This window comes from Hibiscus syriacus, unplaced genomic scaffold (genome assembly GCF_006381635.1).
Source record: "Hibiscus syriacus cultivar Baekdansim isolate YM2019G1 unplaced genomic scaffold, ASM638163v2 tig00111954_pilon, whole genome shotgun sequence".
NCBI lineage: Eukaryota > Viridiplantae > Streptophyta > Magnoliopsida > Malvales > Malvaceae > Hibiscus > Hibiscus syriacus.
In genome coordinates, this window is record NW_024063221.1 from 246,352 (window position 1) to 258,811 (window position 12,460).

Consider the following 12,460-nt stretch of genomic DNA (forward strand, 5'->3'; position numbering starts at 1 on the left):
TGTCATAGTAATGTGATTTGTTGTAAAGACAGGCTGATTAGTAGTGGCAGGTTGGTGGTTACGGAGTGGAACAACTAATAGTGTACATTTTGCAATTCGAAGCTCATATTTTCTTCCATTCTATGTTTAAGTGGTTTGCAACATAAAACACATTTCATAAAAATATGTGGTGTTCGTATTACTACATACTATGCGTATATTAGTTTCAATTGAAAATCATGATAATTTTATAAATTAATTATGAAATTATAGAAAATAAAGTCATTTCATATTTCAAAGGTGGAGTTAATATTGAATATTAATTATTTAAATTAAAAAATAATATAAATTTATTGAGTATTTAATCTTAAAAATTTATTTTTTAATTTAACTAAAAATAAAATTGATAAAAACTTAAAATCTCATTAAATAAAAAATGTCAGTATGAGTGATGAATCATTGCAAATTCTAGGAATGGGACTTAACCTAACCAAACTATTATATGAATGAGATTAACCTAGCTGACCAACTCAATTATTGTTATTATTGAAATTACTAATTATCTTTTACTGTTTTAAATTAAATTTTACAATCACATGATCAAAGTTGATTATTACAAACACCGAATTAAATATATAGATTAATAATTGAATGGACTAAATTCACACACATAAGGAATGTAAACTTAAAACTTTAAAATTCTCAAAAATAGTTTTTCTATCACTAAATCAATACCTCATCTGGATGCTAAATCAAATAACTAATTTGAACCATTCCCATAGTAAAGAGACTATATTGATCTATTATGTACTACATAGACTCAATTGAATCGGTTCCTATCACATAGGGACCAGGGCCGGTTCTGACTTTTTCTTGACCCGGGGCAAAATTAAAAAAATGGGCTCTAATTTAAAAGAATATTAAAAAATATGCAATATAAAATTTTAATTAATTTTAATTAAATTAAATAAATATTAATTCATTACAATATCAAAAATGTCAAAATCATATTTAAGCATATAAATACTTATAAAAAACATTGCCTTCGAGCATTTCTTGATGCAAAATCATTGATGATAGTGTTAACATCAATGCTTTCCAACATATTTTTCTCAATATATAACATAGCTAGCCCATTCAATCTTTCATGTGACATTGTTGACCTCAAGTAACTCTTCAATAATTTCAGCTTTGAAAAACTTCTTTCCGCGGATGCTACTGTTACCAGCATTGTTAATAAGATTCGATAAGCAATTGAAACATTATGATAACAATCTCTAGCTTTAACAAACTTAAGAACTTCAAGCGCTGACATGAATATATTTGGCAAAGTCAATTGCAACACTTTCATTTCAGAAAAAAAAATCTTCTGCATCAACATCCGACAAATTATTATGAGAAAAAATAATCTTAAAATTGTTACAACATTCTTTTAATTTATTGTCATCCAATGACTTCAACCTTATAGAATCCATTAAAAATCCAAAATAATTTTCAAAAATCTTTAACTGCTCAAATCTATCTTTCAAAGAAGTGACCGCCATATCAACAACAACAAAAAAATAATTAACTTTAAAAGACTCCTATGCTGATTGCATTTCTTCATCATGGTCATTCTCATCAAATTTTCTTTTTCTAAAAATACGATGCTTAGTCGGAAAAATTGGCTCTATGTTCATATCTAATGCAAGACTTTTAGCAATATCTATAATAGCTTCGAACCCCTTATTTCAATGCACATTGATTTAGATTGTAATTTCTTACTTACCATGTCGATAGAAAATAAAATATCATACCAGATAACCATTCCAAGTAAGAATTTAAAACTTTAAAGGGCACTAGCTAAACTTTCTGCTTCGCTTTTTGCTTTTGCATCATTACCACAATATTCATATAATTGTAACAAAGCTAAACTTATTTTAGGAGCATGACATTTAATAGCTTTGACACTTTTAATTCGACTTTCCCATCGGGTATTAGATAAAGATTTCACAGTTTCCGGAACATTATCACATAAAATTTTCCACCTTTTGGTAGAACTTGCGAACTATGAATATATACGTTGCACAATCCCAAAAAAAGAAATAGCTTTAACACAAGAATGTGCCATATCAGAAAGAGAAAGATTAAGACTATGACAAGCGCATGGCATATATAAAGCTCTAGGATTTATTTCAAGCAATATCTTTTGAACACCTTGGTGTTTTCCTTTCATATTAGAACCATTGTCATATCCTTGGCCCCTCACATCATCAACGTTCAACTCTAGAGATTGCAGTGTATTTACTAATTCATTGAAAAGCCCCAATCTAGATGTATCATCCACTTTCAAGAACTCTAAAAAGTACTATTCTATTTTTACTTTGTTGTTTGACATATTTACGCATCGCACTATTAGAGTAATTTGTTCTTGATGACTTACATCAGGGGTACATTCAAGAATAACAGAGAAATACTTTGCCTTCTGGATGATCTTTAGAATAGAAGTTCTAATACTATGGGCCAAGAGAGAGATTAGTTCATTTTGAATGTTATGACCAAGATAATGATAATGAATATTTTCATTTTGAATACATTTAATATGGTATTGCATAGGCAAATCAAATTCAGCATTCATTTCAATTAATCCTAAAAAGTTTCCATTATTCTCATCGTAGATTTTCTCACTAGATCCTCGAAAAACTAAATTATTTTTAGCTAGACATTTTACAACACAAACTATTCTTATTAAAACTTGCCTCCAACGTTCTTTATCTTTTGAAATTCCTTGTTGTAAACCTTTATCAAGTGTTTGATTAGTTTTTAATCTCACTCTTAATTCACTCCAAATATTCATGTTAGTCATATGCTCAATACTATTTTCATGTTGTTCGAGTCTCTCACTAAGATGCTTCCAATCATTTAATCCATCATTTGCTAAATAACCCTTATTGTTTTGCTTTGTAAACAATTTACAACAAAAACAAAAAACTTTGTCCACATGTTTAGAATAGACCAACCATTTTCTATCGGTAATCTCTCAATTACTCAACTTTCTAGAAAAATAAGCATATGAAAAATGCCTAGAATTATTGGCTAAGGGAAATTTCAAATTCAGTTCTCTTATAGGCCAATTTTCAACTAAAATATCTCTAGATTTATTATCAAGATTACTCCAATTTCTAGGATCATAAATGTCCACAGCAGGGACTATGTGTTGGTCAATCCCAACATCTTCAACATTAGACTCATTTTGTGCATGATTATGGACATTTAAATTAGAAATGTCACCATCTATATGATTTAGGATATCATGGTAATTTGCAATAGTAACACCTAGATTTGAACAACTATCAAGATTATTTAAATTCCCAGCAATATCATTTAAATTTTCATTAGAAGGCTCTCCTACTCCACTTTTAAAGAATTTATCAAGAGCTCCCTTTTGTGATTCTATTAAATCATCTATTTGTTTTCTTTTTTCACTACCAGACAAATGTTTTTTAGGAAACATTATATAACAATGCAACTAATGTAGAAAAGAACATACAACTGTAAATGGGAAGATCCTCGATCGAAGTATTTATACGCCAAATTCGCAACACCGTAATGATTGAACTTAGAAGGAAATGAAGTATTTGCATATCCATTTGACATTTTATATCCAAAATTTATGAAACAAAAAAAGAGAATAAGTTTATCTATAATTTAGAAATATATAAAAATAAAAATAAAAAGAATTTGGAAACACGAACTTACTTAGGATTTTAAAAATATATTCAATGACCACAATTGATGATAAGTAATTGTGATTTTGTGTTTGTGAATCGTGAGAAATATGAGAAATTGAAAATTGAGAACAATAAGAAATAAGTTAATTTTACTTCAATGTTCTCCTATCATTTATAGGAAATAAAAAGTAACTGTAATAAACATTATGATTAACCCAGACATACACGTTAGGATGAAAATAATAAGTCAAATAAGTTTATGGCCCTGCTTTTAATTTAGTTTATTAATATTTATGGCCCTGTTTTTAACGTTATAATGACTATGAGAACAATAAGTCAATAAGAAATAAGTTTATGGGCCCGCTTTTAATTTAGTTTATTAATATTTATGGGCCCTACTTTTAATTTAGTATATTAATATAGTTTTTAACAATGACTATGAGAAAATAAGTAAAATAAGTTTATGGGCCCTCTTGCATTAATTAAGAAAATATTATATTAATATTTATGGGTCCTATTTTTAATTTAATTTATTAAAATATAATAAATTAATATAAATTAAAATTATGGACCCTGGGCGGGTGCCCATCTTGCCCCTGCCCAGAGCCGACCCTGATAGGGACCTGACACATACTTTCACCTAGGATTTTCATTTTTTCATATAATAATATTATAAAGGCTTAATATAAAAAATAAGCTCCTAAACTATTCTCAAATTTGATTTTTTGATGTATAAAGAATTTTTCATTAAAAATAAACATCTAATGTTTTTTCCATTATACTTTTGGGGTCCATCGTTAAAAAAAAACGTTAAGTGACTTGTGTCATGTTTAAATTTTTTTATAAATTTTTTATTTAAAAATATATAAAAGTGACACGTCACTTAACGATTTTCCTTTTAATAGTAGGTACCTAAAAGTGTAACGAAGAAAACATTATGCAGCTATTTTTAGTAAAAAAATTCTTTAGACACCAAAAGTTAATTTTAAGTATAATTTAAGCAATATTAAGCCTTATAAAAGAAGTGTAACTAAATTTTGCTATGGTCTAGTTTAGTATAACTTTTGAAAATATGACTTTTAAAAGTACTGTAGAAACGAATTTTTAAAAGTATTGTACAATAGTGCAATTTATAATTTAATTATTTGGGATTACTGTTAAATAGTGAGTTTGAAAAGATAAATTCCATTATATACGTTATATTGTAAATTAAAAATATAACATTTAAATTATATTTAAAATTATATATGAATCGTATAATTTAAACTATAATAAATTTTAAAAATATTATTATATATGAATTAATCAATTTAAACTATAATAAAAATATAAAAAATACAAACAAAAAATATAATTATAATAAAAATATATTTTATATAATTCACTATTAATATTTTAATATATAAGTTATAGATTTATTTATTTTTAAATTATTAAAATAAATTATTTTTTAAAGTGATTAGTATTAAATTATTAAAACAAAATATAAATACATAATTGACTGGAATTCATGTTTAGTAATTGTAAAATTATAATTTGCTTTCAAACGTAAAGTTGAAAATGAAAAATTTAGAAATCTTAGTCTTTACGGTTGGTTTGAAACCACCGTTTTTATTGGACTCTTTTTTCATTTTATCCATTTGACATTAATTTTACTGAAAAATGAACTTTTTTTTTAACTAAAACTTCTTTTAGAAAACTTTATCAAACGTACCTTAAATTAAAGAGATTAAACCTTAATTTTAGTGGTAAAAGGACTAAAACCGTAATTAGAACAAAGTAAAGCAAATCTTCCTCGATTCGCTGCTCTCATCCAACGGTCACGATATACCCCACTTACAGCCTTCGCGGCACCAAATTGGAAACGGTTAATTCCCACGAACTACCCTCACATTTTTTAAAATTGGCAAAAAGACATCAAGGTCCTTGTGTTTTTGGAAAAACCAATGTGGCAATCGTATTATTTTTTCTCTCAATGTGACTTTCAAACTCAGTAAAATAAACCCAATGTGGCCCTTGACCAACATTTTCTATCCTTGATCGTTACGGTGTTAACGAGACAGTTCACAGTGCTGACGTGATGGTCCACAATGCTAATATGCTATCTATTTGTCATGTTTAAGTTACCAATTCAGCTTATCTGTCATGTTATTCGCTACGTTATCAACCACTATGAATTGTCATGTTAGCATCGTAGACCGCCATGTTAGAACCATGAATCGCTACATCAGTATCGTAAAAATCAACGACTACAAACATTAGTCAAAGGATCACATTGGGTTTATTTTCATGAGAAAGAATAATACGAGGGCTATATTAGTTTTTTTAAAAGTACATGAACCTTTTATGCATTTTTACCTTTAAAATTTGAAATGATCGATCCACGGAAAATTGAATGGAGAGTTGAAGGCTATAAGTGTAAATTTGCGCAATTCCCTTTTGATAACAGTGGACCTGTTGGTGAGTGTTTGTTTAAAAATGAAAAAGGTGGCTTAGAAAACGGCAGTGAAGAAGCTTAGCCAAAGTGCATATTCCCTTCTTCTTCTTTAATGGCAGATCTTGTGTTCCCTTTATCTACATTTTGAATTCACGGCGTCGTTTTGAATTGTTTGAGACGAATCGTTCCTCCGAGTTGAGTAAATCAGTGATCGAAGATGCTGGACGGAATCTAAGGCCGTGGTTTTGCCTCAAAAGGTTTTTTACTTTCTCTTTAAATTAATTGTTCGCTTTTTTAGTTTTGTTGGATACTTAAATTGATTTGAAGAATTTTATTTCGTCCAGTAAATCATTGATTAAAGTGATAAAAAGTCGGATTGATGTGATACGGAGGAAAAGGAGCGCGACGCTTAAGTTTTTGAAGAAAGATATAGCTGATTTGCTCGCTAATGGACTGGATATTAATGCTTTCGGCAGGGTGATTTTTTTATATGATTTGGATATGTTTCCGCAGACTTGTTTGAATACGTGAATTATTCATGTTTTCGTTTTACTGATTAATAAATTTTATGGACATAAAACAGGTGGAAGGATATATAGCTGAATTGCTCCTTTCGTCTTGCTATGATTTTATTGAGAAATGTTGTGATTTCGTGTCGAAGCATGTTTCGGTCATACAAAAGCTGAGGTATGAGTGGCTGTTTTATTTGTCTCTCTTTGACAATGGTTGCTTGTAAGTGTTAAAGTCTTGTAAAAATTCGGTAAATCGGATCGAATAAAAATTTTAAGTAAATTTGAAGGGCATTAAATTAAGCTTAGATATATTATTTACACATATTAAAATGATGGAAAATAATATGGAGTATTGAATTTGATAATTTATTTCCATGTTCAATTTGGACCGTTTGATGAAAATGACAATATTGAAATTTTTGGAAAATGGCATGGGCAAAGTTGTAAAGGGTAAAATAATTTGTTTATATTTGAATTTATAAAGATGATAAGAGTTATGTAGCTTGGTATGAAGGTAAATATCAAGTTTTATTAATGGTAAAATGGACATTTTTCATTAAATGAATTTTATATTCATTTAAGCCAATTAAGGTAAGAGAAATTTTATTTTTCATTTTTGAGTAATTTTCTTTGGATTTTGGATCAAGCCGTGAAATTAAAAATTGTTTTATTCGAAAAACGCTATCATTTGGTATCATTATTGCATACTAATCTTGCTTGTGTTCAAAGATCCCAAATTCTAGGGTTTATGTTCATATTAGGTTTTATGGAATTGATGCTGAATTTTGATGTTTTTGTGGTCGTAGAATCGTTTCCAAGTTTGTATGATGATCAAAACTTCCTAGAAATACTTTGATGAGGTTTTAGCCTAAACCCTAATTTAGGGAAGTTTATGTTATGATGAAATTTGATTAGGGCTTTGATTGTAGAGATTTTATAAGGTTGAATAGAGGTTGATTTCATGCTCGAATCGGATCAAAATCGAGTAAAATCATGAAAAACCAAGTCTTGAATTTTCAAAGTATTCGGCCTACACTAAGGAGGATGAGAAAAATTTTGGAAAAATTATGTAGGGGCTGGAAATGATGTAGGAAGTATTCTACAAGCCTTAGAAAAATTTGGGGACCATTTTGTAATTTTTGGAAAATTGGGGTACCTATTCGACATTTATGGGTTAACGTGTAAATGTGCAATAATTGATGTAGTATGCTGGAAATTAATGTTTGAGTATGGAAATTGATGTTAGAATGTGAAATTGGATTATTTTAGGAAGTTGGTAAAAGTTGAGGCTTAAATCATAAATATGGAAAAGTTGGGAATTTAAGTGAAAATGTTATGTGAAATTTGGATAAAAAGGAACTTGAATAGTCAATTTGAAGTGTTATGGTCAACAATTATGTTGTGACATGGAGTTAGTATCGAATGAGCAACGAAAGAATTTTTAGGAAATTATTTGCTATTGTGTGCCTATGTTAGTAAGATTCTAACATGTGGTTTGAATTTGAATATGTTTGTAATGATGCTCATTTAGATTGTGTGCTTGAAATCAAAATCAAGCAATATTAAAGCTAAGGAAAAGCTTAAGGATGGAATGTGAAATTCTAAGGGAAGTTTGCAAGCTAAGGACACCAAGTGAGTGCATTTAATTTGTATTCATGTTATCACAAAAAATATTGGCTTGCGATGAGCCAATGACGAAGTTACTACGGTAAGTAGTGACTCCTAATGTTATGTGAATTATGATTCTAGCCTCTAGGCTCATTTAATAAGCTTATAGAATTATGGAATTGAGTTAAGGATGCTAATTAGGTAAAGTTGTTTAGAAATTGTGATTCGAACAATAGGTTTAGAAATTCACCATAAATTACACAAAAATAATTATATGATGAATTTTATACCATTGGATTTGTATATTAGTCTAGTGATGTGATCCTAATCAACCCTAACTTTCATCTTGGTCCGATTAAATCATTGAAGTTCACCAAGGCTGATTCAAAGGGAGTTCTACCTTACTTCATCCTATACCTGCTCATTTATGCACTATATTTTATCATATGTTTGTATTTACCTCTTAGGATATGCTTATCATATGATATCATTCATTGCATGAATTTGCATGAGTTTTATTAGTTGCATGACATTCATTGCATTTAATAAGTGTTTCGTTCATTTAAATATGCATTGCATTTAAAGCATCTAGTTCATTTAGGGAAGTAGTTCATTTATGCATATTTAGATCATTTAGTAAGCTACTTCATTCACGCATCTAGTTCATTGAATAAAGTTAGTTCATTAATTAAACTAGTTCATTCATCAAACTAGTTCATTTATTAGACTAACTCTTAATTGTTTCATGCATGTTTTCAATTAAAGATTGAATAAAGTTCACCTTTGTGTCTAGGTGCATGAGAGAAGTTGAACGGTTTCAACAGATGCAAGAATATTAGTCAGAATGTCTTCTAATTCTAGATGTGATACTTTTTTGGGTTCATAAAACACTTTTACATTATTCCTCTATTTCTTAGCTTTTCCAACGCCTTTTGAATCACCTCAATCCGATAACGGGAGCTTGAGATATGATCGATTTACTGAAGACAATGCAGGCTGGAATTTTCATTACGGGAATTTTATACAAGGATGATTTGGATGAGTTTGAGCCAAGGAAGAGTCCTTTCATCTTCTACCAAGAGACAAGCAATTGATGGCCATCTTAATTCACCAATTCAAGGCATTCAAGGTTGATGTTATCACCCATTGAAGGCCATTCACGTTCAAGCAAGGGGACATGCAATAACCAGCATTCAAAACTTAGCATTCAATGCCTTTATCATCTTTTGAAGGCTGATCATATTCTACAAGGGAACAAGCAATGAAGACTGATTTTATTTCATTTAACCACGAAAATAAGTGATAAAATCATCAAGGAATTTGAAGAGACAAGCTGATTTGGACATGTAGGATGTCTATATTCATCCTATGACTTCGTTTATCATATTTTCTTCCATTTGCAAGAAAAGCAAGGCAGCCCAAGAGTCACCCTTCCTTTTTGGACGAATTTAAGGCTAGAATTATCTCAAATTAAAGCTTAATCCATACATTTTCAATCTACATGGCCAGTCATCAAAGAATAAGAAGGGTAAGTCATTTAATTGAATTCAATTGAATTTAGGTGATTGTTTTATTTTAATTGTAAAAACTCTTCATATGGTGCCTATCAATACTATAAATAGGCACCTCCATGGAATTTGTACTTAAAACTTTTTGCTTAATATACTCTTTGAAAGGTTGCTTTCATTTAGTTATTGAACTAGAACTCTATCGGTTTCTTGTCAATCTTGAAGCTTTATCCATTTCATTTTTTTATAACGTTGGTTCCTAGCTCACCTATAGCTAGTGGGTCACGTTCCACCCTCTATCACTTCGATTCCATCTTTGTATATTGTTGGTTCCTAGATCCATATAGCTAGCGGGTCACAATCCGTTCTTTTTATTTCATCATTCATCTCTCACGCCATAACATCTTTTAACTTCACCATACTTCCATTCTTTCCACACTATAAATTATTATCACCACTACACTTTCCCCACTTTCCTTCATTTCATTAAACCACAACAACCATCACTCTTCCATCACCTTCAAACCACTTTATCATAACCTACAACCTTTCATTTTCAATTTACTTATATCAATTTCTTTCTTGTAACGTTGTTTGTGCATTTTCAGTCTTTAATCAAAGCACTGCGCAGTTCTTACTAGAATCACGATCGGGTAACATCATATATGACTCAGAACACATATCCGGGATCATATCATCTAGTTTTGTTTAGATCAAATGGATATTGATTTTGAGATGTATACAAAAAGATATGAATTTTTAATTGAGGATAGGCTAGTAAGTAGGGCAGTAGATTCTGCTCAAAACAGCTTATGTCAGTTAACTTTGAAAACTTGCTATTAATCGTACAAGTTGAACTACAAGAAGTGCCTTATATGGTTAGATTCTTATTCGAGTCTAGTTTTCATTGGTACTAATGGAATAATTTTAAGTATGTAGATTGATACAGAATAATATTTCTTTGAATATAGTGCAAACTACCTGAATATGAAATTTTGAGAAATTTGGTAGTAGAAGCATTTGAAAACAAAATATTAATTCTAAAGCGTAGTGAGACTTACACTACAAGAAAATATACCTTTAATGACACACGAACGATGAAACAAGCTAATTTATGACTTGCAAAACATGTGTGTCATAAAAAAATGTCATGATTTTTAAAATCTGAACGATTTATGACTTACAATAATGTGTGTCATATTTAATAGTCATAATCCAAAAAATTTACAAAAACACGCAGTACACTTTTAATTGTGTGTCATCTTTAGGAGTCGTATTCTAATTTCCCCCTCATTATTTTCATCATTTCCCCCTTCTTCCCTCTCGATAATTATCAGTTCACGCTGCTTCTTCCCCCTTTTTCTCTTTTTCCATTTTCCTTTTCTCCAAAACGCCATCTTCTCCAACAAGATTGTTATGTTCTCTAAATCCTATTGCCCGTATGCCATTTTTTCTCCATTTCTTTTACATTTACAGTTTTGTTTCAACCTTTCAATGTTCATGATTTAGAATCAGGATAGCGTAATCAATCTTGTTTCGACTTTTTGACTTCATGGGTATTTCTTCAAAAGTATAATTGAAACTTCAATTCTTGGGGGTTTTATGATTAGATAATATGATGGAATGCTCCTAATTCTTTCGCTTTTGTCTTGTTCGTAGGTATTGCCTTCGTGCCAAGAGGATTTTCAATGAGCTAAATGAGAAACCTTATGTTGTAGAGCTTGATCTCCGAGGTATCTATGTAGATATTATTCATCTGCTTCTGATTCATTTATTGTATGTGTGTGCGTGAGTAGAAAAAGAGTAATTTTAGATGACGTGTTGACTTGTGGAGTTTTTGTTTTAGACGATGGAGGTAAAATCTAGTATGTCCTTCTGGATTTGATAGGTCGAAGCACTGTTCCACAAGTGTTTGTGAATGGCAAACATATTGGAGGCTTTGATGGTTAGCTACTTTGCCTCCATAGTATTTGTTTTTCTAGATATTAGACATATATATATATATATATTGATTTCACTTTTCTTATTTCTTTCTGACTATTTAGATCTCAGAGCTGTGGTCGATGATGGTACACTGCAAAGGTTTATAGCTGCAAGTTGATGAATTGTTAGAAAGAAGGAAATGCAATCATTCGATCTGATTCGTTAACTATAAAACTGCTCGAGGATTAGAGAATCATATATGGGTTGTGAGTTTTGCTAGTTCACATCAAGATTTCGATGAGTGCTCTGTGATAATGGCATTCCCTTTGTGAGGTTATCTTATATTTCTTCATCGTTATGGAGGACTCTAGTTTAGATCTTAACTATCACAAGAAAATGATGATTTGTAGTTTAGATTGCTTCATTTTGCTTTGCAGTGTAGTGAAGCTATTTTTTAATCAATTTTTATTGAAATGATAATAGTGTCGAATAAGAAAATTTGGAGTTAATTGGATTGGTATTTTTTTGTGTCTGCTTGTGATTAATGATGATTTGGAGACAATTCATATCTACTTTCTGTTTTTCTTTTTTTTTGATTTCTGGTTTTCCTTTTGCTTATTTTCATATAGTAAGCGGCGATGGCTAGTCGAGTGAAGGAAGATGAGAAGAATGAGCGAATAATTCGGGGTCTTCTCAAACAACCGAAGAATCGTAGATGTATTAACTGCAACAGTTTGGTATGGTTTTCTTGTTTATGTTTTGATCTCATGATTTTGGACTTGA

At 30.0% G+C, this 12,460-nt stretch overlaps 1 long non-coding RNA gene and 1 pseudogene across 1 annotated transcript; both read left to right on the forward strand.

The window, feature by feature from the left end:
- Positions 1-6,162: 6,162 nt before the first annotated feature.
- On the forward strand, positions 6,163-6,813 carry LOC120173520. Its single transcript, XR_005521069.1, has 3 exons — positions 6,163-6,383; positions 6,471-6,603; positions 6,710-6,813. It is a non-coding gene; the product is annotated as an uncharacterized LOC120173520 (long non-coding RNA).
- Positions 6,814-8,329: 1,516 nt separating this feature from the next.
- LOC120173497 lies at positions 8,330-11,855 on the forward strand (annotated as a pseudogene).
- Positions 11,856-12,460: the final 605 nt, after the last annotated feature.